Genomic DNA, 24,764 nt, shown 5'->3' with positions numbered 1-24,764 from the left:
ACCAGAAATGAAAAACGCTTCTCTTGGAAAACTTCTAGCGTGGCATGCTCTCCTTTCGTAAAAAAGGAATAAATTGTCACTCAGACCCTGTTTGACTAGAAGACTTCCACTTATCGTCGGAAGCTGCTAACGACGCTTCTTTGCGGTACTTGAAGAACAAGCACACAATACGTGATGACGTTTGCATGTCTGCAACATTATCGCCCACACAGAAGAGTATACTCCAACAAAGAAACGGATTTGCACTAATAAGGACGTTATTTACTGAGTCAACAATCTGGGATTTCGGGGCGTCATCGCTAGCGACTTTACTCATCCTTGAGCGTCAATAAACCAGTTAGCACTCTCTTCGTCACACGCAGTGAAGTTTGCTGTGTCCTACAGGTCACACGCTGTTACTGCACTCATTCACGTCGAAATTATTAATGCGGTTTCGGTCAGGCACATACACTCGCGTCGATAAGTTAATCGATATTTGAGAGTCTCTAAAATACAATGCGTTATGCGATACTGTGCGAACTAAATGACGTCAGGGCAATACGAAATCATGTAACACTCTTCGGTAATAAGTTATTATTAATTATTTGCCATGTGGCAAAATAAGATCTACGAGCTACAAATTACAAATTTTACAGAAGCAAAAATTGCAATTTGTGTAAGTGGTCGTTGACAGCTGTAAGATATTTGACGAAGTTCACTGTCTGTAAAACAGTTTCAATTGCTTTTTATTTGTTATTTAGCAACCGATTTCTGTTTATATTGGACTGTCTTCAGACTATGTAAAAAGTTTTATATAGCCTGAAGATGGTCCGATATAGACCAAAATCGGTTACTCAATAACAAGTAAAAAACAACTGCAGCGGTTGTACATTCAATGAAATTTCTCAAAAACATTGCAAATCATAAATTTTAAAAATAAGAATAACATTAAAAATTCAACAAAAAATTTATAAAATACGGAAACGTATTCCATATATATTAATATTCCATAGCCAGATAACACCTTCAGCTATAGATCCAGGACATTATCCCATTTTCCCCGAGTAGCTTCTTTTAGAGCGATATTGGACAACGTGCTACACGGTCAACTGTGGTGCTGTACAGTCACATTCAGGGCTATCCTTGAGACGCCATCTGTGTAGGGTAGGCCAAGCTCTCTGGAGGCCTGTCCGGACCCTGTTTAGGCGGCACCACGTCTTCCCGGGTAGATGGGACACTGCTTCTGGTATAGTCGTGTCTTTGTAACAATTACGGTGGAAACCTTTGTTAGTCTTCCACGCTTTTTCTAGTCGAAAGGATTGACACGGAAACTGGACTTCTTCCCCACAAGTCTGCGGGACTTCAGGTGGGAGTGTGGAGCGTTATCCAGTACGGTGTGGACTGGAAGTACTTTTAGCAATATGGGAGCATGCAGTGTGTGCCCTTCGTAACTGCGATTTGTTGTTGTCTCAAAGCTGGCGGAGCGATGTCTGCATAAGGCCAAGCTATCGGTGGGGGGATTTCAGCGGTACAGTTATAATGAGTACTGACCCATTTAGTTGTTGTTGTGGTCTTCAGTCCTGATACTGGTTTGATGCAGCTCTCCATGCTACTCTATCCTGTGCAAGCTTCTTCATCTCCTAGTAACTACTGCAACCTACAGCCTTCTGAATATGCTTAGTGTATTCATCTCTTTGTCTCCCTCTACGATTTTTACCTTCCACGCTGCCCTCCAATACTAAATTGGTGATCCCTTGATGCCTCAGAACATGTCCTACCAACCGATCCCTTCTTCTAGTCAAGTTGTGCCACAAACTTCTCTTCTCCCCAATCTTATTCAATACCTCCTCATTAGTTATGTGATCTACCCATCTAATCTTCTGTGGTGTCACCGCCAGACACCACACTTGCGAGGTGGTAGCCTTTAAATCGGCCGCGGTCCGTTAGTATACGTCGGACCCGCGTGTCGCCACTCTCAGTGATTGCAGACCGAGCGCCGCCACACGGCAGGTCTAGAGAGACTTCCTAGCACTCGTCCCAGTTGTACAACCGACTTTGCTAGCGATGGTTTACTGACAAAATACGCTCTCATTTGCCGAGACGATAGTTAGCATAGCCTTCATCTACGTCATTTGCTACGACCTACCAAGGCGCCATTATTCAGTTACTATTGATATTGTAAATAATGTACAGACAAGAGCTACGTTCAACATTAATGGATTAAAGTTAAGTATTCCACCAGCTACATCCTTTTTTTCTAGTCTAACTTCCTTGTCCTGTTCCAGACCTCACGCCAGCCTGCGTGAGCTAAAACGCGTGCCTTTCGGCTTCCTCTTACATTAGTGGGTTGGCCCTCTTGCCAATCCACAACATCTTCAGCATTCTTCTGTAGCACCACATTTCGAAAGCTTCTATTCTCTTCTTGTCCAAACTATTTATCGTCCATGTTTCACTTCCATACATGGCTACACTCCATACAAATACTTTCAGAAACGACTTCCTGACACTTAAATCTATACTCGATGTTAACAAATTTCTCTTCTTCAGAAATGCTTTCCTTGCCATTGCCAGTCTACATTTTATATTCTCTCTACTTCGACCATCATCAGTTATTTTGCTCCCCAAATAGCAAAACTCCTTTACTACTTTAAGTGTCTCATCTCCTAATCTAATTCCCTCAGCATCACCCGACTTACTTCGACTACATTCCATTATCCTCGTTTTAGTTTTGTTGATGTTCATTTATATCCTCCTTTCAAGACACTATCCATTCCGTTCAACTGCTCTTCCAAGTCCTTTGCTGTCTCTGACAGAATTACAATGTCACCGGCGAATCTCAAAGTTTTTATTTCTTCTCCATGGATTTTAATACCTACTTCCAAATTTTTCTTTTGTTTCCTTCACTGCTTGCTCAATATACCGACTGAATAACATCGGGGAGAGGCTACAACCGTGTCTCACTCCCTTCCCAACCACTGTTTCCCATTCGTGTCCCTCGACTCTTATAACTGCCATCTGGTTTCTGTACAAATTGTAAATAGCCGTTCGCTCCCTGTATTTTACCCCTGCCACCTTCAGAATTTGAAAGAGAGTATGCCAGTCAACATTGTCAAAAGTTTTCTCTAAGTCTACAAATGCTAGAAACGTAGGTTTGCCTTTCCTTAATCTAGCTTCTAAGATAAGTCGTAGGGTCAGTATTGCCTCACGTGTTCCAACATTTCTACGGAATCCAAACTGATCTTCCCCGAGGTCGGCTTCTATCACTTTTTCCATTCGTCTGTAAAGAATTCGCATTAGTATCTTGCAGCTGTGACTTATTAAACTGAGAGTTCGGTAATTTTCGCATCTGTCAACACCTGCTTTCTTTGGGATTGGAATTATTATATTCTTCTTGAAGTCTGAGGGTATTTCGCCTATCTCATATATCTTGCACACCAGATGGTAGCGTTTTGCCAGGACTGGCTCTCCCAAAGCTGTCAGTAGTTCTAATGGAATGTTGTATACTCCCGGGGCCTTGTTTCGACTCAGGTCTTTCAGTGCTCTGTCAAACTCTTCACGCAGTATTATATCTCCCATTTCATCCTCATCTACATCCTCTTCCATTTCCGTAATATTGTCCCCAAGTACATCACCCTTGTATAGACCCTCTATATACTCCTTCCACCTTTCTGCTTTCCCTTCTTTGCTTAGAACTGGGTTTCCATCTGAGCTCTTGATACTCGTACAAGTGGTTCTCTTTTCTCCAAAGGGCTCTTTAATTTTCCTGTAGGCAGTATCTATCTTACCCCTGATGAGATAAGCCTCTACATCCTTACATTTGTCCTCTAGCCATCCCTTCTTAGCCATTTTGCACTTCCTGTCGATATCATTTTTGAGACGTTTGTATTCCTTTTTGCCTGCTTAATTTACTGCATTTTTATATTTTCTCCTTTCATCAATTAAGTTCAATATTTCTTCTGTTACCCAAGGATTTCTAGTAGCCCTCGTCTTTTTACCTACTTGATCGTCTGCTGCCTTCACTACTTCGTCTCTCAGAGCTACCCATTCTTCTTCTAGTGTATTTCTTTCCCCCATTCCTGTCAATTGTTCCCTTATGCTCTCATTGAATCTCTGTAAAATCTCTGGTTCTTTCAGTTTATCCATGTCCCATCTCCTTAAATTCCCACCTTTTTGCAGTTTCTTCAGTTTTAATCTACAGTTCATAACCAATAGATTGTGGTCAGAGTCCACATCTGCCCCTTGGAAATGTCTTACAATTTAAAACTTGGTTCCTAAATCTCTGTCTTACCATTATATAATCTATCTGAAATCTGTCAGTATCTCCAGGCTTCTTCCATGTATACAGCCTTCTTTATGATTCTTGAACCAAGTGTTAGCTATGATTAAGTTGTGCTCTGTGCAAAATTCTACCAGGCGGCTTCCTCTTTCATTTCTTCCCCCAATCCATATTCACCTACTACGTTTCCTTCTCTCCCTTTTCCTACTATCGAATTCCAGTCACCCATGACTATTAAATTTTCGTCTCCCTTCACTATCTGAATAATTTCTTTTATTTCATCATACATTTCTTCAATTTCTTAGTCATCTGCAGAGCTAGTTGGAATATAAACTTGTACTACTGTAGTAGGCGTGGGCTTCGTGTCTATCTTGTCCACAATAATGCGTTCACTATGCAGTTTGTAGTAGCTTACCCGCACTCAAATTTTTTTATTCATTATTAAACCTACTGCTGCATTACCCCTATTTGATTTTGTATTTATAACCCTGTATTCGCTTGGCCAAAAGTCTAGTTCCACCTGCCACCGAACTTCACAATTCCCACTATATCTAACTTTAACCTATCCATTTCCCTTTTTAAATTTTCTAACCTACCTGCCCGATTATGGGATCTGACATTCCACGCTCCGATCCGTAGAACGCCAATTTTCTTTCTCCTGATAACGACGTCCTCTTGAGTAGTCCCCGCCCGGAGATCCAAATGGGGGACCATTTTATCTCCGGAATGACTCTGAGCGCTATGGGACTTAAATCTGAGGTCATCAGTCCCCTAGAACTTGGAACTACTTAAACCGAACCAACCTAAGGACATCACACACATCCATGCTCGAGGCAGGATTCGAACCTGCGACCGTAGCGGTCGCGCGGTTCCGGACTGAAGCGCCTAGAACCGCTCGGCCACACCGGCCGGCTATCTCCGGAATATTTTACCCAAGAGGACATCATCATCATTTAACCACACAGTAAAGCTGCATGCCCTTGGGAAAAATTACGGATGTAGTTTCCCCTTGCTTTCAGCCGTTCGCAGTACCAGCACAGCAAGGCCGTTTTGGTTAGTGTTACAAGTCCAGGGCAGTCAATCATCCAGACTGTTGCCCCTGCAACTATTGAAAAGGCTGCTGCCCCTCTTCAGGAACCACAAGTTTGTCTGGCCTCTCAGCATATACCCCTCCGTTGTGGTTGCACCTACGGTACGGATATCTGTATCGCTGAGTTCGATGTACATCTAATTTGGTGATGTGCTTGCGCCTGCACCATACTGCTGCGCAATATTTTCAGTAGAGTACACTACGGATTTTGCGAGGGTGTGTAGAATATCTGCTGGCGCTCCCCAGACTGTTCCTCCCACTACCCTTATTCTGTTGTTCCTGACCTTTAATTTTTATCTAGTAAGCTATAAGTATGAAACCACTTCGTACGCCGGTAAGTTTCCTTGTAGGAAGAGCTCTTGGGTGTTGAGGTTCAGTTTCAGGAGGATGTGAAAACTAAACTATAAACTGTCCAATCACCTTAATGTGACGACCTGTCAAAATCCTGAATAGCCATTTTATGTAACGCGTACCACTGCGAGACGTGCAGGAAGGGAGTCAATGAGTTTCTGGAAGGTACCGAAAGGGATGTGAAGCCATGCGGACTCCAGTGCGCGAGGTTTCTCGATTGATGATCCATGGCGCGAACAGCCCGATCGAAGCGGGCCACAGATTCTCGATTTGATTGAAATCTGGGGAGTTCGGTGGCCAGAGGAGTAAGATAAACTCATCTTGGTGCTCTTTCAACAACGCCCGTACACTGCGAGCTGTGTAACACATCGTATTGTCCTACTGGTAGACGCCATCGTGCCGAGGAAAAACAAAGCCCGTGAAGGGGTCGACATGGTCTCCAAGGATAGATGCATACTTGTGTTGACCCATTGTGACTTCCAGAATAAGATCACCCAGAGAATGCCACGAAACATTCCCCAAACCATAACGCTCCCTCCTCCCGTCTGGACCCTCCCGGCTATTGTTGCAGGGTGTTAGCTTGGAGACGTTTCATGTCGTAAACGCATAAAACGTGATTTATCTAAAAAAAGCCACGTGTCGCCACTCAGTGGACGTCCAGTTGCGGTACTGGCGTGCAAATTCCAACCTTCGTCACCGATAAGGAGCAATCAGCATGGCTGCATGAACTGGACGCCTGCTGCGAAAACCCATAAGCAGAAATGTTCGCTGAACGGTCGTTAAGGAGATACTATTGGTAGCCTCTTGGTTCATCTGGGCAGTCTGTTGCTCAACAGTTGCATGTGTATTCGCCCGTATACATCTCCGCAGCCGTCGTTCACCCCTGTTGTCTGTGGCCAGTGGTGTACCACAGTTGCCTTGGCTTCGGTTTCGGATGGTGCCATTTTGCCATGCGCGGTATACTTTACCCACGGCGACATATGAACAATTTGCAGTTTGCCCTTTCGGAAATTTCCAACCTTGGCCCGAAAGCCTATGATAATGCCCTTTTGGACGTCAGATAAGTCGTTCCGTTTTCTCATCACGCAACGACTACATTGTTTTTCGCGTCCCCCCGTCACCCTTTTTATACCCTCCACTGCGTGTGGCGCCGCCTGCCGTCTGTGAGTGGTTATTACACGTTGACGTCGAACATAGGTGGTGGTCGCTCGAATGTGACTGGACCGTGTATCACGGACAAGATAGACCACATGCTGCATGCTGAAAACTAGATCAACGGTTATTACGAGGGCGTGCTGAAAACTAATGCCTCAGAATTTTTTATTTAAAACCCTTAAAGCACTCCATCTTCAGGCCACGAGTGGCCTTCCGGGACCATCCAACCGCCGTGTCATCCTCGGTGGAGGATGCGGATAGGAGGGTCGTGAGATGGTATTCTTGACCGAAGCCACTACTATTCGGTCGAGTAGCTCCTCAATTAGCATCACGAGGCTGAGTGCACCCCGAAAAATGGCAACAGCGCATGGCGGCCTGGATGGTCACCCATCCAAGTGCCGACCACACCCGACAACGCTTAACTTCGGTGATCTCACGGGAACCGGTGTATTCACTGCGGCAAGGCCGTTGCCATGTAAAAACCCTTAAAGCTTTTTAATTAAGACAAAGGTTATTATGATTCTAATCTGTACTCTTCATTTCTTCATATTTATTACTCAACATAACCGCCCTGGCGACGAACACATCTCTCCTAACGAGAGACCAGTTTGTTAACATTGTCGCTGTAGAATGTTTGACTTCGGTGGCGGAGCACAACCTCATCTAAGCTTCTACCGCTTCATCACTATCAAAGTGAAGTCCTAGAAGATGTTTTTTAAGTTTTGCAAACAGCTGATAATCGGATCGAACCAAGTCAGGGTTGTGTGGAGGATGATCGATGACAGAAACCAAGGTGTCGGTTTGTTGCAGATGTCGCAGCGCTCGTGTGTTGTCTGGCATCGTGATGTTGAAGGAGAGGGCGCCTCATGTGTGGACGAGCTCTTCGAATTCGACACTCGATTACAGCACGTTCTTTCTCACACGCCGACATAGTTACTTCTACACATGGCCACGCTACACACTACAATTCGGAGCCCTACAGCGGCAGAGGGCTGGAAATATGTAAACATACAGAATAAAGATGTAGAATGTTAACAATATTTGTTTCATTTAAAAAGCTTTACGAGGTTTCGCATGAAAAATTCTGTGGCATTACTTTTCAGCACGCTCTGCTATCTTGCTTTAAGCGGCCCTAGGCGTACAAGCAGGTTTCCGAGCTAGGGACCTCACGACATCTTGGGTTGTATCTCTTCCGTCGATCTGTATGTCATCGCCTTCGAGAGATTCTATGTGTGAATGGCTACCTGTTCTATGCGTTCACTTTACACATAAGTACCTCATGGTTCCGGGAGTGTGATGCCTTGCCCACCGAATGTAGGCCCAGTAAAAGTGGCGTTCGCGGCTAAATTACGGCTCATCCTGTTGGTAACTGAAGTCATCAGCTCATCTGGTGCACCCCTACGACTTTCTACAACTCTAGCAATTTAGTGTTCTGGTGTGTTCTTCCCAGTATGAACATTCAGTTACTGTGATAAATATGTCTTTCAGCCTAGACACACAGCGTTTTAAACACATTAAATTGTTTCATTAAGGTCACGACTGCAGTGTCGTTTCATCGGGCACTTCACGGAAAAACAGAACTTCACGTCAATGCTTGCCTTCTGGTTTCGCGAACTGCCGGCCAGCATGAGAGTGAAAATTCAGAATATCGAAAAAGACCTCGATATCTACTGTCACACTCCAACTTAAATGCAACGGACTGTAGGTGCCGTGCACCTAGTACACATTTTTGTGCATATTTTCTGCTATTACGTCTAAATTTTACTTATTAACGCGATTTTTGCACCATCATTAAGATCCCATTATTTTTTAAATATATCCACGAGAATATGATGTCCCGTACTATATTCTTGAACGCAAACAGAAACTAATTTTAAAGTGGGTTAATTACTGAAAACTTCCACCCACACTCTAATTACCCACATAGGCATCTGCCATTCCACCTTGGACCCGAAGGTGTGTCACTTTTTCGCCAATAATAAATATGAAAGTACATTTGCTCCACGTAACAATCTATGCATGTCATAGCCGCTCTTTAGAATCTGAACTCCGCTCTTCCCGAGAACAAATCCTATCTGTTAATCACTTGGCCGCTCACGAGGTAACATGTGTTTAGTAGTACCCGCTAGCAAATATGAGTAACGGAATTATTACTGAGGCTATTACAGGAATTATATTATGCCCCAGCTTCAGTTGAGTAAATATCATGTTCAAAAGCTTTGATTACAACAGCTGTTTCTGTGTTACAAAAGGGAGATTAGAGGGAGAATCAATGCACGTCTTGCAGTACTGTCCTAACACAAAAATCATGGGGCTTGCTGGTAGCTGTTGGCATTAATTTGCTATCGCTGGCCTGTTACTGCTGCAATCTCTTGCTGAAAGGTCAAGAAAGGCACTTACATAGCGCTCCGCCGAGTATCTGAGATATCGAGGGTAATTACTTAAATACAACTACCGACAGTCTCTAGAGGACAATTTTAGCTGCAGAGCATGAAATTACTTCACAATTAGTGCTATGATGTCATGATCAAACAAGCCGGTATATTCTTTGTAATCAGAGTTAATTTACATCGCAATATACTCTCGCATGGTTTCCACAACCACGCGTTAAAGTTTCGCTAAAGACAAACTGCGTAAACCAAAGTATTAAAAGCAGATGAAAACACAGAGACTTCGTATATTTTTGTAATGCTGAAACATATGATTTTTCTCGACTTTAACTTTCTCAGATTTTTACAAGTGTGAATGCTTCTGCCAAATGAAAGAGCATTACTCTTCAACATTTCATTTTATTTTATTTTTTACGTTGAATCTCGAGCCGTCAAGAAGGATATCATTGCAAACTAAATATAATTTTTTACCGGTAGATCACATTATTATGGCTAAATGGTACAACGCCTTGCCCATGAAGAAGCCCATGTGTCAATAGTTGGCGTCTTGTCTTGTATGTATGACGCTTTGCAGCTTGCAAATATTGAAAATATGAGGCTTCTTATATATAAGGGTTTCTTAACACATGCCAAACGAGTTTGCTGATAACATTCAATTAATTATCTAATTGTATTACAGTGTAATAAGCATGTACATTTGCATATTGCGTAATTACCATTTTTTGTTTGCTTATTTATTTAATTTTTATTCCAATGGTCATCGCTGTCAGTGCCATCAATAACAGTTATTATTATTATTATTATAACTGTACAGAACAAGAATATGAGCGACAGTCGTGTGCACAAGGACCACTCTTTTCTGTCCCGCGTAATAGCGGCGATTTATCAGAACTACAAAAAAAGGGGGACAAATGAAGGCTCTCGAGACAGTTACGACAGCATTTGTGATGTCACGTGTTTGTGTTTCGAGATTGAGAAAACGGCACCATGACGAATAATCGACGTGTGCGCTGTCGAACACGGAGTGCTACTGATGTAAGAGGTGAACGTCACCTACGAACGTGCGTGAGGACACGCTACGCGTACAGCGTAACAACAGACCGTCGAAAGAAACCAAGAGGCTACCACTGGAGTGCACCTCAAACGACAGCTACGATGCTTCCTGCGTATCGGTCTCCAACCAAAGGCACATAATCTTAATCTCTGGTACACGGTAAAACCGCAATTGGAACTCCGATGACTGGTAGGAAACTGCCCCATCCAAAAGTTCAAGTTGTACGTCGTCGGACCGTTGGACTTTGGCGTGTATGTGAGAAACATTGTAGGAAAAATACTTTGTAACTTATGCTGCAGCAACACAACATCGTAAACTTACCTTCCATTTTTACGAATGTTTGTAAATAAGGTCCTGCTATTCAAAAAATTCATTATTTAAATTGTACTCCAACACACGCCAAAACTTTAAAAAAAATGTGATATATACATATCATCACTTACGTAGGTTGGGTGTTTTACGTTTATATTTGTTTGTCTACTACAAAGTATGATGCTACTTAATATGTTATCAGGGTTTTCAGAGAGTAGACAGGTTACTGTCCTGCGGTGGTCGTAGACTCTTTTCTGTGCGGGCCCAGTAGATTTTTGCCATCAGACTATCTCATTTCGTTTTTATCGGCTGGTCGTTCAGGTATTTGAATACACTTGTTTTTTGACGAGTGAGTTCACTGAATGTCACTTTTTACTGGCATCGCGGAGTCTTTTGCGCACACGCAACCACTGACTGTTTCATATGCGATAAGTACGACATGTGCAACAGGAACACCAGAAGCAAAACACTAACACAACTTGAACGCCTGGTGTGAGTTGAACGTTGACCGACATAAGTGAGCGATTGGTACATTACTCATCTCAGGAACGAGTCCCTCGGATACAAACACAGTGCGGCCCTTCCTTGACACAACATGAGGTGTCAGGGCAGCTAGTCAAAGTTTACGTCTAGGACGTCGCAACAAGACTCGTACTAGAAGGCGCGGTCTACTAACTTTCATGTAAAAAGAAAGGAAGGAAGATTAGTGTTCAAATACCTCGTCGACATCGAGGTCATTAGAGACGGAGCACAAGCTCGGAATGTTTCATGGATGGGGAAGGAAATCGGCCATGCCCTTTAAAAGGTATCATCCCGGTATTTGCCTGGAGCAGATTGAGGGATCATGGAAAACCTAAATGTGGATGGCCGGACTAAGACTTGAACCGTCATCCTTCCGTTTGCGAGTCCAGTGCGCTAAGCACTGTGTTACCTTGCTAACTCCTGTGTAGTCGTTCCAATTCCAGGATTCCTTGGTTTCTATGAATCACTGCTATCAAATTTTGTCATGGCTTCATCAAGAAGGCCATTGCCTTTTCTTTTCCATAATTATTTCGATGCTGACAGGATGTAGACATTACTATGGTCTCTCTTCTTCATCCTTACAGACTCGATTCTAGTATTATCTGGGACTGTCCGTGGTGTTAGATTGCATGCGATTATGAAAAACGAAAGTTTTAGAAACTGGACTCAAATTTCATACAGACCAGCTTCAAATTCTGGTCCGACTCTTTTCATTTGGTTAAATCATCACTTCCGTACACCATTCTGGGTGAATATTTCAAAACTAAGGCTCTAGCTGTTTCCTGTGGTAATGCTTCATATTTGATGACCTCATGCCGGCGTGTCGTGAAATAAAAGTCAAAAGTAAAATGTAGTAAATCTCATGAGTTTACTTTCAAGTTTTGGCTTTCGAGGGAACAACAACCGACAAAGTATAAATGTTTGGTAAATCTGACGCAACAGCATGGTCGCGTCATCTAAACGCACTTCTGTTACTACGGCTGTTGCGAATCAGTAGTTAGTATTCGGAAGGGAACACGCTCTTACAAAAGGCTTGTGGCAATGGTCCTGCCGACCTGAAAAAGCTTCTCACTGAATATGCATTACAGTTTTCGGTTAAGTATTCTCGACGTTCATTACACGAAAAGTGTCCGCTAGCCTCTAAGCTCTTTAGACTGTAATAAACACCGTAACAGAAACTATATTACTATAACGAAAAATCGATTTTCGTCTTGCATGACTGAAATTTTTCGAAATATGACGGATCGTTTGGTATATTTTTGTAACGACGTGAGTTCGAACAAACTACATGCACGAGGTTACTACTACTGCAAGAGTTTCCAAATTTACATGACGTCAACGCAGAAAATATTGTATCCTAGAAACTATGTGTATTTTAAAGATGCCCGGAAAAGATCTGTCTTCTTAAAGTGAAATACGGATATGCCGAAGCTATACAGAATTTATCATCTAGTGACACAATTTGAGATTAATCTCGTCGTGCTTAAACCAAACTAAATGAAACATCTTGAGGTCTCCCCTGTGCTAAACAAATATGAATAAATAAATCGTGTTAAACAATAAACCCAGAAAGTAAGAAACATCAGTATCCGCTGCTTTAAGAAATTTATGTCAAAACCACAATTTACAAACAATTTGTACGTAGGAAAGGTTCGGACTGATGCTTTTGGTGCCGTTCTTGCAGAGAAACACAAAAGTACGACTTATTTAAATACTGAATTATCTCGTTTTTGTATGTATGTAAGTGTATGTGTGTGTGTGTGTGTGTGTGTGTGTGTGTGTGTGTGTGTATGTGTATGTGTATGTGTGTCCGTGTTTCTTCCCCCTGCCGAGGACATCCTAAAGAAAGGGCAGAGGAGGTGGGGGCGAGGGAGTCAACACATATCCTAAATATATCCTCCGCTGAAGGGGGACGAAAAGTTGATGTTTTCAGTGCATGGGACCACGCCATAATAGTCCGAAAATTTTAATACGATTAGCTGTTCCGGCGGTGAGAGTCAGTATCTTATAGTTTTGTCTCAGTAAAGTATTTTTTCAGATATAGCGGATTGTTATGCTCCGTCCTCTGCAGTAACATCTGCTCGTACTTGACAGCGTGCATTCTTAAACAGAAACTAATTTCTATTGATAAAAGTACCAGTCTTTAATGGAGAGCAGTAATTTAATTTATTTCATCGAAATAACTTCTGCAATGAAAGAAAAACATTTTAAAAATGGTTGCCTTCCCGCTATCTTGCTTACATCTGAATGTGTTGGTAGCATGAACATTGGCTAGTATTGTCGCCTCCTCTTGACGGCTGAGGGTATTTCACCTGTCTCTTATATGAGGCAGTCAAATGAAAACGAGGCAGATGGTAAAAAGAAAGTAAACTCTTTATTATCTACGATAATGATCGAAGCAGACGAAATGAATTAAAATTTGTGCTGCGGTCGGGACTCGAACCCGGATCTTCTTGCTTGCTTGCAAGAAGACCCGTGTTCGAGTCCCGGCCGCAGCACAAATTTTAATTCATTTCGTCTGCTTCGATCATTATCGTAGATAATAAAAAGAGAAACATTTAATTACAAGATCTTTAAAAAAATTCTTTATTATTTGAAAATTAATAAAGTAATCGCCAGAAATGTTAATAAAATTATGCCACTGTGAGACCAATAAATTTATCTTACTGTGAAACAAGAAGGTCAAAGCCTTCCTGGAAAAATGTTTGCGACTGCCTGCGTAACCATGATTGTACCCAGGCGTACACCTCTTCATCTGAAGCAAATCGACGGCTACGAATGTCTTTCTTCAGGGCACCAAAAATACGGAAATCGCATGGTGCCAAGGTTCTTTCGACTACGCTGCAGAACTCTCTCTGGGATGCCGTTACACATTCTCCAACAGTGCCGATCTCGCCCCATGCGATTTCCATATTTTAGATACCCCGAAGAATGACATTCGTGGCCATCGATATACTTCGGACGAAGAGGTGCACACCTGGGTACAATCGTGGTTCCGTAGGCAACTGCAAATATTTTTCCATGAAGGCACTGGCCGTCTTGTTCCACAGTGGGATATATGTATTAACAGTTATGATGATTACTTTTCAAATACTTAACAGTTTACTTTAATTTTTCCCATATGTCTCGTTTTCATTTAACTGCCCCTTATATACATCTCTTTTGCATCAGGTGTAATACACGTCTTTATAATTTTATAATTGTGGTCCTAAAGTTTAGGCTCTACGGTTTTCGGACACGATAAATACACTCACGTAAATCACACTGACTCTGTCTTGGATGTGAGTGACGCCACATTTGAATTTACACGCATGTCCGAGACAGAACTCGAAATTGTAACCCATGCCTCCGCTTTAAAAGGCAGCAACGCTACTGAGAGAGTACATTCGTGTTTTCAATCCAAATTTTCGCTTATAGTGAGGCGACATTGATAATGAACTGCTGACTACTGCCTTGAATTCAGGTAGAAGACTTCTGGTCTGTTCGGAGCCAGTCACAACCAAAGCAAGTGGTCGCCACAGCAAAAAAGCACGAATACCAGCCCGGCGGCATCGGTTCTGCCACAAAGCCTGTGAAAGGCAAGAAACTGACATCCGTTGTAACCGCAGTGCTGCTTTACTGTTTTGCCACTGAAACCGTTTTGTGTCTTGTGTAACAGGTGGACAAAGTAAACGGTTTCTTTCAGAGATCTATACACCAGTTTAAATTCTATTTAGGACGCAATTCTTACTTCGTGAATTGAGGACTGGAAAGTAAATACCAAGTACTTTCCTTACACAAAAAGCATGATTCACTTGATATGAGGTATTTTGACTTGCGTATGATGCATTGTTCTCGTTATCATTATGCACACTTGAGACTGTTTACAGATACCAGCCAGCGATACGCTATGAATGGCAAGAAAGTTTTCCAGTTGTATGAAATAACATGTAAATAACAAGTCTTATGTCAGGCAGGCTAATCATATCCACATGAAAAATTAGGACGTAACAGTAACAGAACTACAGGTGAATACACATATGCTTTTTAACTCTCTTCCCTTTATGAGAGTGAAGTGCAAATTAGTAGAAGTAGCATTCAATTACACGACACTATTCATTTTAAATTTCGCGCTTTAGGAATGGTATGATGACAAATTCGACAATTTATACACGCTCGGTAACATAATATGGTCGCTGTTTAAAAGTAGTGATCCTGCTGCTACACTTTCCTAACAGAGATAAATAATCATTCACAACGTGTTTCATCAGAAAATATATTTAGTGTTCGTATTTTCAGAAAACAAATTATAACACTTTAAGGACACAATTTTTTGTTCAAAACGGTTCGTGAATCATTATTTTTTTAACGTAAAACTAGATTTATGGTATTATCAACTTTTAATCGTCACTGAAGTTTGTTGTTTTTACATTAATTGTGGTACGACAGGACAATCTCAGTACGGCAAAGCATATATTTATTGTTTCAATTCTGTAGATAGTGCTTGTGCGTTCATACACCATGTTCCACCTGCGACATATTTTTTGTATTTTACATGTAATATTTCTGATATTGTAACAGTAAAAACACATAAGATGCTCAAAAAGGTCTTCGAGGCATTTTAGGGGCGGTAAGAGGGTATAAAATGAGAGTAAGATTCGACTAGGAACCAGTGTCTCTCAATATGATCCTGAATCAACAAAGGTCTATTGCAAAGACATAATCTACATGTTTGACTACGTACCAAATGTTATTACCCAGTACACAATATACGCACAGGGTACAGTTATTTGTTTGCGTAAACACAAGTTCTTGGAACAGAAAGCCACCTCAGGCACCGCATTACCGAAAATAACATTGGCGAATTCATCCAAATAATGCACGCGTTCGAGAAAGCACGTCAGATGCTGTGCGTGTTGTGGCTACTAATGTATCCGCATCGTCCACTGGTGCCTCATATATTAAAGATTTTGTATGCCCTCAAAAGAAGCAGTCAAATCTGACGAACAGCGTTGCCACGTAAATGGACCTCATATCACGTATACAAACGAAGCAATGAAATGAAATGCACATCTACTGCGTGGAGCAACATCGAGGTCTCAGTCAAAGATATTACTATGGACATGCCAATCACAGTGTATAGTCGGTCATTGAAGTCAACCTCATGATCACGACGGGGAATGCTAACTTCATAATCCAATAGTGCTCTGCCTCCTTTCATCTTTTCATCCCTCGAGTTTGCCGGTTATATTCTGATACACCATGTATAAATAAATAAGTATAATATCTTGCACTGTAGAGTTTTCGGTTACTGTTATTTGTATGCCAATCGAGATAAAACTCGTGCCTGAATAATATTTACGCTTCTATAAGGGAGTCTGATTACACAGATACCGTCTGTTTCAGAATATGATAAGTTGGCTGAAGACACTAAATAATAAATCCGCATATAAAGCCGTACAATTTATTTACGAGTACTGTCATTATATTGATGAACACTGAGTTACAGGTAAATTCCATATCGGAGGGGCAGAACTCCTATCTTTTGACGCATGTAACTCCCTAGCGTGTAATGTAACAGTGTTGTCGTTAGGCTTCGTATTCGTCTTCAGAGTGGCTGTGGTACCTTTGGCTGGCAATTCAAGGGATTTCTGTGAATTTGATCCCATTCTGATCATCGGCGCCAGACGAACGGGCGACTCGATCTCCAAACTAGAACAGCATTTGTGTTTTCAATGGATACTCCGCGACTACTTGTATGTAGAGTAAATCGCCTCCATCTGACCAGCTACGGTATTCAGCATCATGTGAACGCTAAGAGTCGACAGTAACTAACTTAGATTTATAGCAGCAGATCGTCTGTCCACAGTGCAGCAACCACTGACCACTTCAGTGCTGGAGAACAACAACGCTTGGAAGCCATGTCATGCAGGAAAATCTGCTCGCTGTGAAATACAGAAACGGCCGGCCCACAGGAGTTCCTCGTTTAACCGCACGTATCAGGACACAAAAATTACCAAGAACGCAGAAACATCGGCAGTTGGCTGCTGTAGCTACAGAAGCAGGTGTACTCGGCAGACGAGTAGTGTACGAATATGTTTAAAAGCTGGGTTCAATTTGAGCGGTGGTGCTATCGACCATGCACGGATCCAAAAGGGAGAGGACAGATGGGTGAAGGGGGTGGGGCAATGAGATGATGACCCCGCTTCCAGAAAGAAAGGACACGCCAGTCAAAGCGTTTATATTTTCACATATATGAATTTCCAAAGTTCTCAGAAAGCATTCGGGGGACAAGTACTGGAAAAATGTTAGCTAATTCCAGATAATTACACGATCTGATCAAAAGTATCCAGACACTCTTAGTTATTTCTGAACTGAGCAGTAGACAGCACAAGAGACGGACCCACCAGTATCAAATGGGGCGTGTAGTATGGTATCGTCAGTAAAGAAGTAACAGGAGAATCGGACGGTCAGGAGTGTTCACAGACTTCTAACGTAGGCTAGTCATTGGATATCATCTGCCCGAATCGACTCGTGGTGATGCGATGATGAAGTGGAAACGCGAAGGAAAACAATGACTAAACCAAGACCAGGTGGACCTCATGCACTGACAGACAGGGACCGTCAAGCATAGCGAAGATTGGTTCTAAAAAAATGCGTGCGTGGTGAGTTAAAAAGAATGGGTTATAATGGTCGAGCAGCTCCTCATAGGACACACATATCAGTAGTAAATGGGAAGCGACGCTGTAGGTGGTGTAAATACTTACGCCACTGGAGTATGGACGACGGTAAACCAGTGAGTTGGAGTGATGAATGGGAATCCGATGGAAGTGTTTGTATTTGCCGAATGCCTGAAGAACGTTGCCTGTCATCACGTGTAGTGGCAACAATAAAGTACGGGATGGATGGTGTTGCGGTATGGAGTGTTTTCCAACGACGTTGTCCCGTTATTGGCCTTAAGAAATGGCTAAACGCGGAAAGATATGAACACATTTTACTGCATAGTGTACTGCGTACAACATGACAATGCACCCTGTCGTAAAACAGCATTTTTGAGGTAATGGTCTGTGGACAATAATGTTCCTGAAATGGACTGGTCTGCCCATAGTCCCGACCTGAACGCAGCGGAACACTTTTGGGATGAGTTAGATTGTCAACTACGCTTCAGACCCCAGCACCACTACCTTCCCTGGTTCGGCTCTTGCGACAAATTCCGTAGCATATCTCAGGTCTAGCCCATGTGACTGAGTTTGCGGTTGCAAAAAACGTTCCAAGCAGGTATAGATGCCAATTGATTGGCTGAGCTTTCCTGCTGCTCCTTCCCGCCTTCCTCCAAAAAAATTAAAAAAAGAACTTGAGTCTGCAGGTAGCGCCGCCAAACCACAGGAAGCTGAGTAAGGCAAGGCAGAAAGGGACAGACCATCCTCTAAAAAGGCTGACTTCCCGAACGTTGGCGGAAATGACTGAAAAAAACACGCCCCCCCCCCCCCCCCATTTACATTCTCGCATAGCCGTCATCTGCAACGTGTGTTCAAAATCGCAGTGCTCAGTGAAAAACTGACAGTGACAAGTGCACCCTTCTATTTTATAAGGGACAATCAAAAGGTTTCCGTTTGAGGACATTGCTGCAGCCTATATACAACGTAGCGCGACTCCGATGCGAATATGTAAACACCGTTAAGTAGGCAAGAGATTAGCGTGGCATTCGTGTCTTTCCGACGTGTGTGCGGTAACTACGGAAACGTGGACTACCTTATCGTGATTTGCGCCCAGACAGGACCCACGTCCTGACATTCTTTTCTTAGCTGCCTTGGACAAACACAGGTAGACATCCACTGGAGAATGAAAAATGTGTATGGGGCAACATGTCCGTCGAAAACCACTATTGTATAATGGTGGTCCAAGTTCCGTGCTGGTCGTGATTCGACCCCATATTGCGAATGTGGTGATGCAAAAGTTCCGTCAAATCAAGTAGGTGACACTCGAGCACCCGCCACAGAGGCCCACGTCTTCGTTCCTTTAAAAGAAGGCCTCGACAGGTCGACAACTCCTGTCGGCCGAGGATGTGCGGCAGGCAGCTACGGATAACTTCACGGAAGTAGACAGTGGTTTAGTAAACGGCCGGCCGGAGTGGCCGAGCGGTTCTAGGCGCTGCCGTCTGGAACCGTGTGACCGCTACGGTCGCAGGTTCGAATCCTGCCTCGGGCATGGATGTGTGTGATGTCCTTAGGTTATTTAGGTTTAAGTAGTTCTAAGTTCTAGGGGACTGCTGACCTCAGAAGTTAAGTCCCATAGTGCTCAGTGCCATTTGAACCATTTTTAGTAAACGATTATCTTCAGTCTGGTGCGTTGGTGATTTTGATTTGGGGGCACACCAATTCTGGACTGTATGCCATTCGAACATAAAATTTTTGATCGTCTCTTATATATTGCATATATTATGACACTGGCAAAATTTTGGAGATAAGTGGTAGTATAGTTCTTAAATCAGTTGCACAACATATTTATTTCTAACAAGGGAACCTCCCCATCGCGCCCCCCTCAGATTTAGTTATAAGTTGGCACAGTGGATAGGCCTTGAAAAACTGAACACAGATCAGTCGAAAAAACAGGAAGAAGTTGTGTGGAACTATGAAAAAAATAAGCAAAATATACAAAGTGAGTAGTCCATGCGCAAGATAAGCAACATCAAGAAGAATATAAGCTCGAGTGCGTCGTGGTCCGGTGGTTAGCGTGAGCAGCTGCGGAACGAGAGGTCCTTGGTTCAAGTATTCCCTCGAGTGAAAAGTTTACTTTCTTTATTTTCGCAAAGTTATGATCTGTCCGTTCGTTCATTGACGTCTCTATTCACTGTAATAAGTTTAGTGTCTCTGTTTTGCGACCGCACCGCAAAACCGTGCGATTAGTAGACGAAAGGACGTGCCTCTCCAATGGTAACCGAAAACATTTGATCGCAAGGTCATAGGTCAACCGATTCCTCCACAGGAAAACACATCTGATATATTCTATACGACACTGGTGACGGCATGTGCGTCACATGACAGGAATATGTTGTCGACCCATCTAACTTGTACACTTGGCGAACGGGTAAAAAGATTCTTCTACCTTGCCCGATTTAGGTTTTCTTGTGGATGTGATAATAACTCCCAAAAAAGTAATGAAAACATAAGAGTTTCTCACATAAACCGCAACACATGAATGTAACAGTTTCACAGTCGCACAGTTTTCCCTGTGCTCTGTCAAAACATATGTTTTTAACGTTTTCAAATTTTTCCGTGTGTAGACCGTCAAATCTTGCATATCTCCAAGCAAATCTGAACATGTCCTGGAATTTTGGAGAGCGAAGTTGATTATGTATGAGTGCCTGAACTTTGATAATTGTCTGAAAATAAAAAATTAAACTTTTCACTCGAGGGAAGACTTGAACCAAGGACCTCTCGTTCCGCAGCTGCTCACGCTAACCACGGGACCACGACGCACTCCAGGTTATATTTTCCTTGATGTTGCCTATCTTGCGCATGGACTACTCAGTTTGTATATTTTGCTTATTTTTTCGTGGTTCCACACAACTTCTTCCTGCTTTCTCGATTGATCTGTGTTCAGTTTTTCAAGGTCTATCCACTGTGCCAACTTATAACTAAATCTGAGGGGGGTGCGATGGGGAGGTTCCCCTGTAAAATATTCGCACGAATGGTTTTCAAATGTTGTATTTCATTGAATTTCAATTTCTGGGAAGCCATACCAAAGCAATGTGTCAAGCACTGACGTAAACAAATTATCACCGCAATTATGGCAAACATTTTGTATTTTTTATTGTAAATAAAGTGTTTATTAGTATTATTTCATACATTACTGTTATTATATTTAAAATCGTAGGCATGTGTGACACATTAAAAATGGGAGTGACGGGAAGCCATATTCGGTGTTCGTGATGGGGAGGGAGGAGGTTTGATACTAGCAAACTACGACCCCCGCAGAACCGATATCTGGGTCTGTGCCTGCTATCGACGCATTGTACACTCCTGGAAATTGAAATAAGAACACCGTGAATTCATTGTCCCAGGAAGGGGAAACTTTATTGACACATTCCTGGGGTCAGATACATCACATGATCACACTGACAGAACCACAGGCACATAGACACAGGCAACAGAGCATGCACAATGTCGGCACTAGTACAGTGTATATCCACCTTTCGCAGCAATGCAGGCTGCTATTCTCCCATGGAGACGATCGTAGAGATGCTGGATGTAGTCCTGTGGAACGGCTTGCCATGCCATTTCCACCTGGCGCCTCAGTTGGACCAGCGTTCGTGCTGGACGTGCAGACCGCGTGAGACGACGCTTTATCCAGTCCCAAACATGCTCAATGGGGGACAGATCCGGAGATCTTGCTGGCCAGGGTAGTTGACTTACACCTTCTAGAGCACGTTGGGTGGCACGGGATACATGCGGACGTGCATTGTCCTGTTGGAACAGCAAGTTCCCTTGCCGGTCTAGGAATGGTAGAACGATGGGTTCGATGACGGTTTGGATGTACCGTGCACTATTCAGTGTCCCCTCGACGATCACCAGTGGTGTACGGCCAGTGTAGGAGATCGCTCCCCACACCATGATGCCGGGTGTTGGCCCTGTGTGCCTCGGTCGTATGCAGTCCTGATTGTGGCGCTCACCTGCACGGCGCCAAACACGCATACGACCATCATTGGCACCAAGGCAGAAGCGACTCTCATCGCTGAAGACGACACGTCTCCATTCGTCCCTCCATTCATGCCTGTCGCGACACCACTGGAGGCGGGCTGCACGATGTTGGGGCGTGAGCGGAAGACGGCCTAACGGTGTGCGGGACCGTAGCCCAGCTTCATGGAGACGGTTGCGAATGGTCCTCGCCGATACCCCAGGAGCAACAGTGTCCCTAATTTGCTGGGAAGTGGCGGTGCGGTCCCCTACGGCACTGCGTAGGATCCTACGGTCTTGGCGTGCATCCGTGCGTCGCTGCGGTCCGGACCCAGGTCGACGGGCACGTGCACCTTCCGCCGACCACTGGCGACAACATCGATGTACTGTGGAGACCTCACGCCCCACGTGTTGAGCAATTCGGCGGTACGTCCACCCGGCCTCCCGCATGCCCACTATACGCCCTCGCTCAAAGTCCGTCAACTGCACATACGGTTCACGTCCACGCTGTCGCGGCATGCTACCAGTGTTAAAGACTGCGATGGAGCTCCGTATGCCACGGCAAACTGGCTGACACTGACGGCGGCGGTGCACAAATGCTGCGCAGCTAGCGCCATTCGACGGCCAACACCGCGGTTCCTGGTGTGTCCGCTGTGCCGTGCGTGTGATCATTGCTTGTACAGTCCTCTCGCAGTGTCCGGAGCAAGTATGGTGGGTCTGACACACCGGTGTCATTGTGTTCTTTTTTCCATTTCCAGGAGTGTATTTAACGCTAACGTAGAGTGAAATCAGACGCCTAGCATATTTTGCCTTCTCCCTTTTTATCGAACGATACCGTGACATGCTGTCATATCACGTGTGCATCGCTGTCATATCATGTCTGCACCTACAGCAACTCTCTGGAAATCTATATCTTTATCAAGATAATCAACTAAGATATTGCTTAAAACCTGTAACAAAGTTTTCGACGAACTCACCAACATACGACGATCCCCTTCTGGTCCACAGTCAGCTGACCACTATCCTGTTGACCATTTGGCGATGCTACAATACGAATTTAAAAGGAAATCAATAGAAGACGACGCCTGTAAATGTTTCCCGTTACAGTGTCGAGGTGTTGACAAGTTTTCTACTGATGGCGATACGGCACGATCACCTAAAATGTTTTAACTTAAATGTCAACGACTTTTACAACAAACTCAGTTATTTAAGACACAAAGGAATTACAGACATTGGTTGCGAGTGGGCACTGATTGAAATAAATGGGGAAAGATGAAATCTGTGCCAGACCGGGATTCGAACACACTTACTAGGCAGATGCCCTGACCACTAATCCATCTGAACAGAGTGGTCATTGCAACTGCACTGATTACCTTTGCACGCCTCCCATCAGACCCAAATTCTCAATTTATCCGCACACTACTAATGTGGTGCCCCTTGAGCATATCCTCATTACTCGCGGCATTTCGCCCATTCTCACCGTAAGAGTTCGAACCTGGTATGCATCTGCACTAGAGACATCGTTGGCCGTCTCGCCGTCTCATATATATATATATATATATATATATATATATATATATATATATATATATATATATATATATATTCTTAACTTTGGTAGTTTCGATCAAATATTTCGTATTCCTCCGTTTCAGAGGAAGAAATGCTACAAACTGCTCTCAGGACGCGGGAATATTGAAGAATTAGACAGTAATTTATGAAATGAAAAAACGCATTGAAGAAATATGCAACCTTTTGTCTGAAGCGGCTACTCGGCAATTATCGGCAATTTCCAAAAAAGCAGCATCCGGTCACGAGACTGTTAGCTCCACAGGGAACACACAAGCGAAGGCGAACGCTCTGGATACCGAAGCTCACGCGTTGCAGCGTTCGCTTGCACATAGGCCTACACCTCGTGCATGCTCGTTTCAGTAGGTATTAGTTTTACAGAATACCGCGCGTGTATGGTTAACGTTACAATTGAGTGTTTTTGTTGTGGTCTGCAGTCCAAAGACTGGTTTTCTGCTGCTCTCAAAGCTAGTCTATCCTGTGCAAGGCTCTGCATCCCTGCGTATCTACTGCAACGTACATCTGTTCGAAACTGATTACTGTACTCAAGCCTTGGTCTCCCTCTACAACTGTTACCCCCCATTCTTACGTTCATTAAGAACTGACGATTCCTTGGTGCCTCAGGATGTGTCCTATCAACCGACCCTTCCTCTTAGTCAACCTGTGGCATGATATTTATTTTCTCCCAAATTCGATTCAGTATCTCTTCACTAGTTAATCGAGATACCCATCCACTCTTCATCATCTTCAGCAGCAGCTCATTTAAAAGGATCCTATTCTCTTCCTGTCTGAACTGTTCATCGTCCACGTATCACTTGCGTACAACGCTGCACTCCAGATAGCTACCTTCAGGAAATACTTCTTAACTCTTGATATTAGATATTAAAGAATTCTTCATTTCCATGATTGTTTTTCTTTCCCTTCCACCCTGTTTCTGCGATCGTCAGTCACTTCGATGCGTAGATAGTAAAATCCTTCCTCTACTTTTAGTGTCTCATTTCCTCACCTACTTACCTCAGCGTCGCCTGATTTCATTCGATTGAACGCCATTATTCTTGTTTGATACTCATCCTATAACAGCTCATCTAAGCCTTTTGCCGTCCCTGACATCTATGTCACTGGCAAATCTCAGAGCTTTTATCTCTTGCCTGCCGTGAGGCCGAGCGGTTCTAGGCGTTTCAGTCCGGAACAGCGCTGCTCCTACGGTCGCAGGTTCGAATCCCGCCTGGGGCATGGATGTGTGTGATGTCGTTAGGTTAGTTAGGTTTAAGTAGTTCTAAGTCCAGGGGACTGATGACCGCAGATGTTAAGTCCCATAGTGCTCAGAACCATTTGAGCCATTTTTTTTAATCTCTTCTCTCTGAACTTTAATTCCCCTACCAAATTTCTCATTGGTTTCCCTTACTTCTTC

At 43.4% G+C, this 24,764-nt stretch overlaps 1 protein-coding gene and 1 pseudogene across 1 annotated transcript in view; both read right to left on the bottom strand.

The window, feature by feature from the left end:
• LOC126248447 (chloride channel protein 2) overlaps positions 1 to 24,764 on the bottom strand; it is a 526,989-nt gene that overhangs the window by 457,883 nt on the left and 44,342 nt on the right. The gene's annotated exons all lie outside the window — the stretch shown is intronic.
• Positions 7,207 to 7,324, bottom strand: LOC126250391 (5S ribosomal RNA; annotated as a pseudogene).

The sequence above is a fragment of the Schistocerca nitens genome, chromosome 3 (assembly GCF_023898315.1).
Source record: "Schistocerca nitens isolate TAMUIC-IGC-003100 chromosome 3, iqSchNite1.1, whole genome shotgun sequence".
Classification (NCBI taxonomy): Eukaryota; Metazoa; Arthropoda; class Insecta; order Orthoptera; family Acrididae; genus Schistocerca; species Schistocerca nitens.
This window is presented reverse-complemented; position numbering and strand designations above follow the sequence as displayed.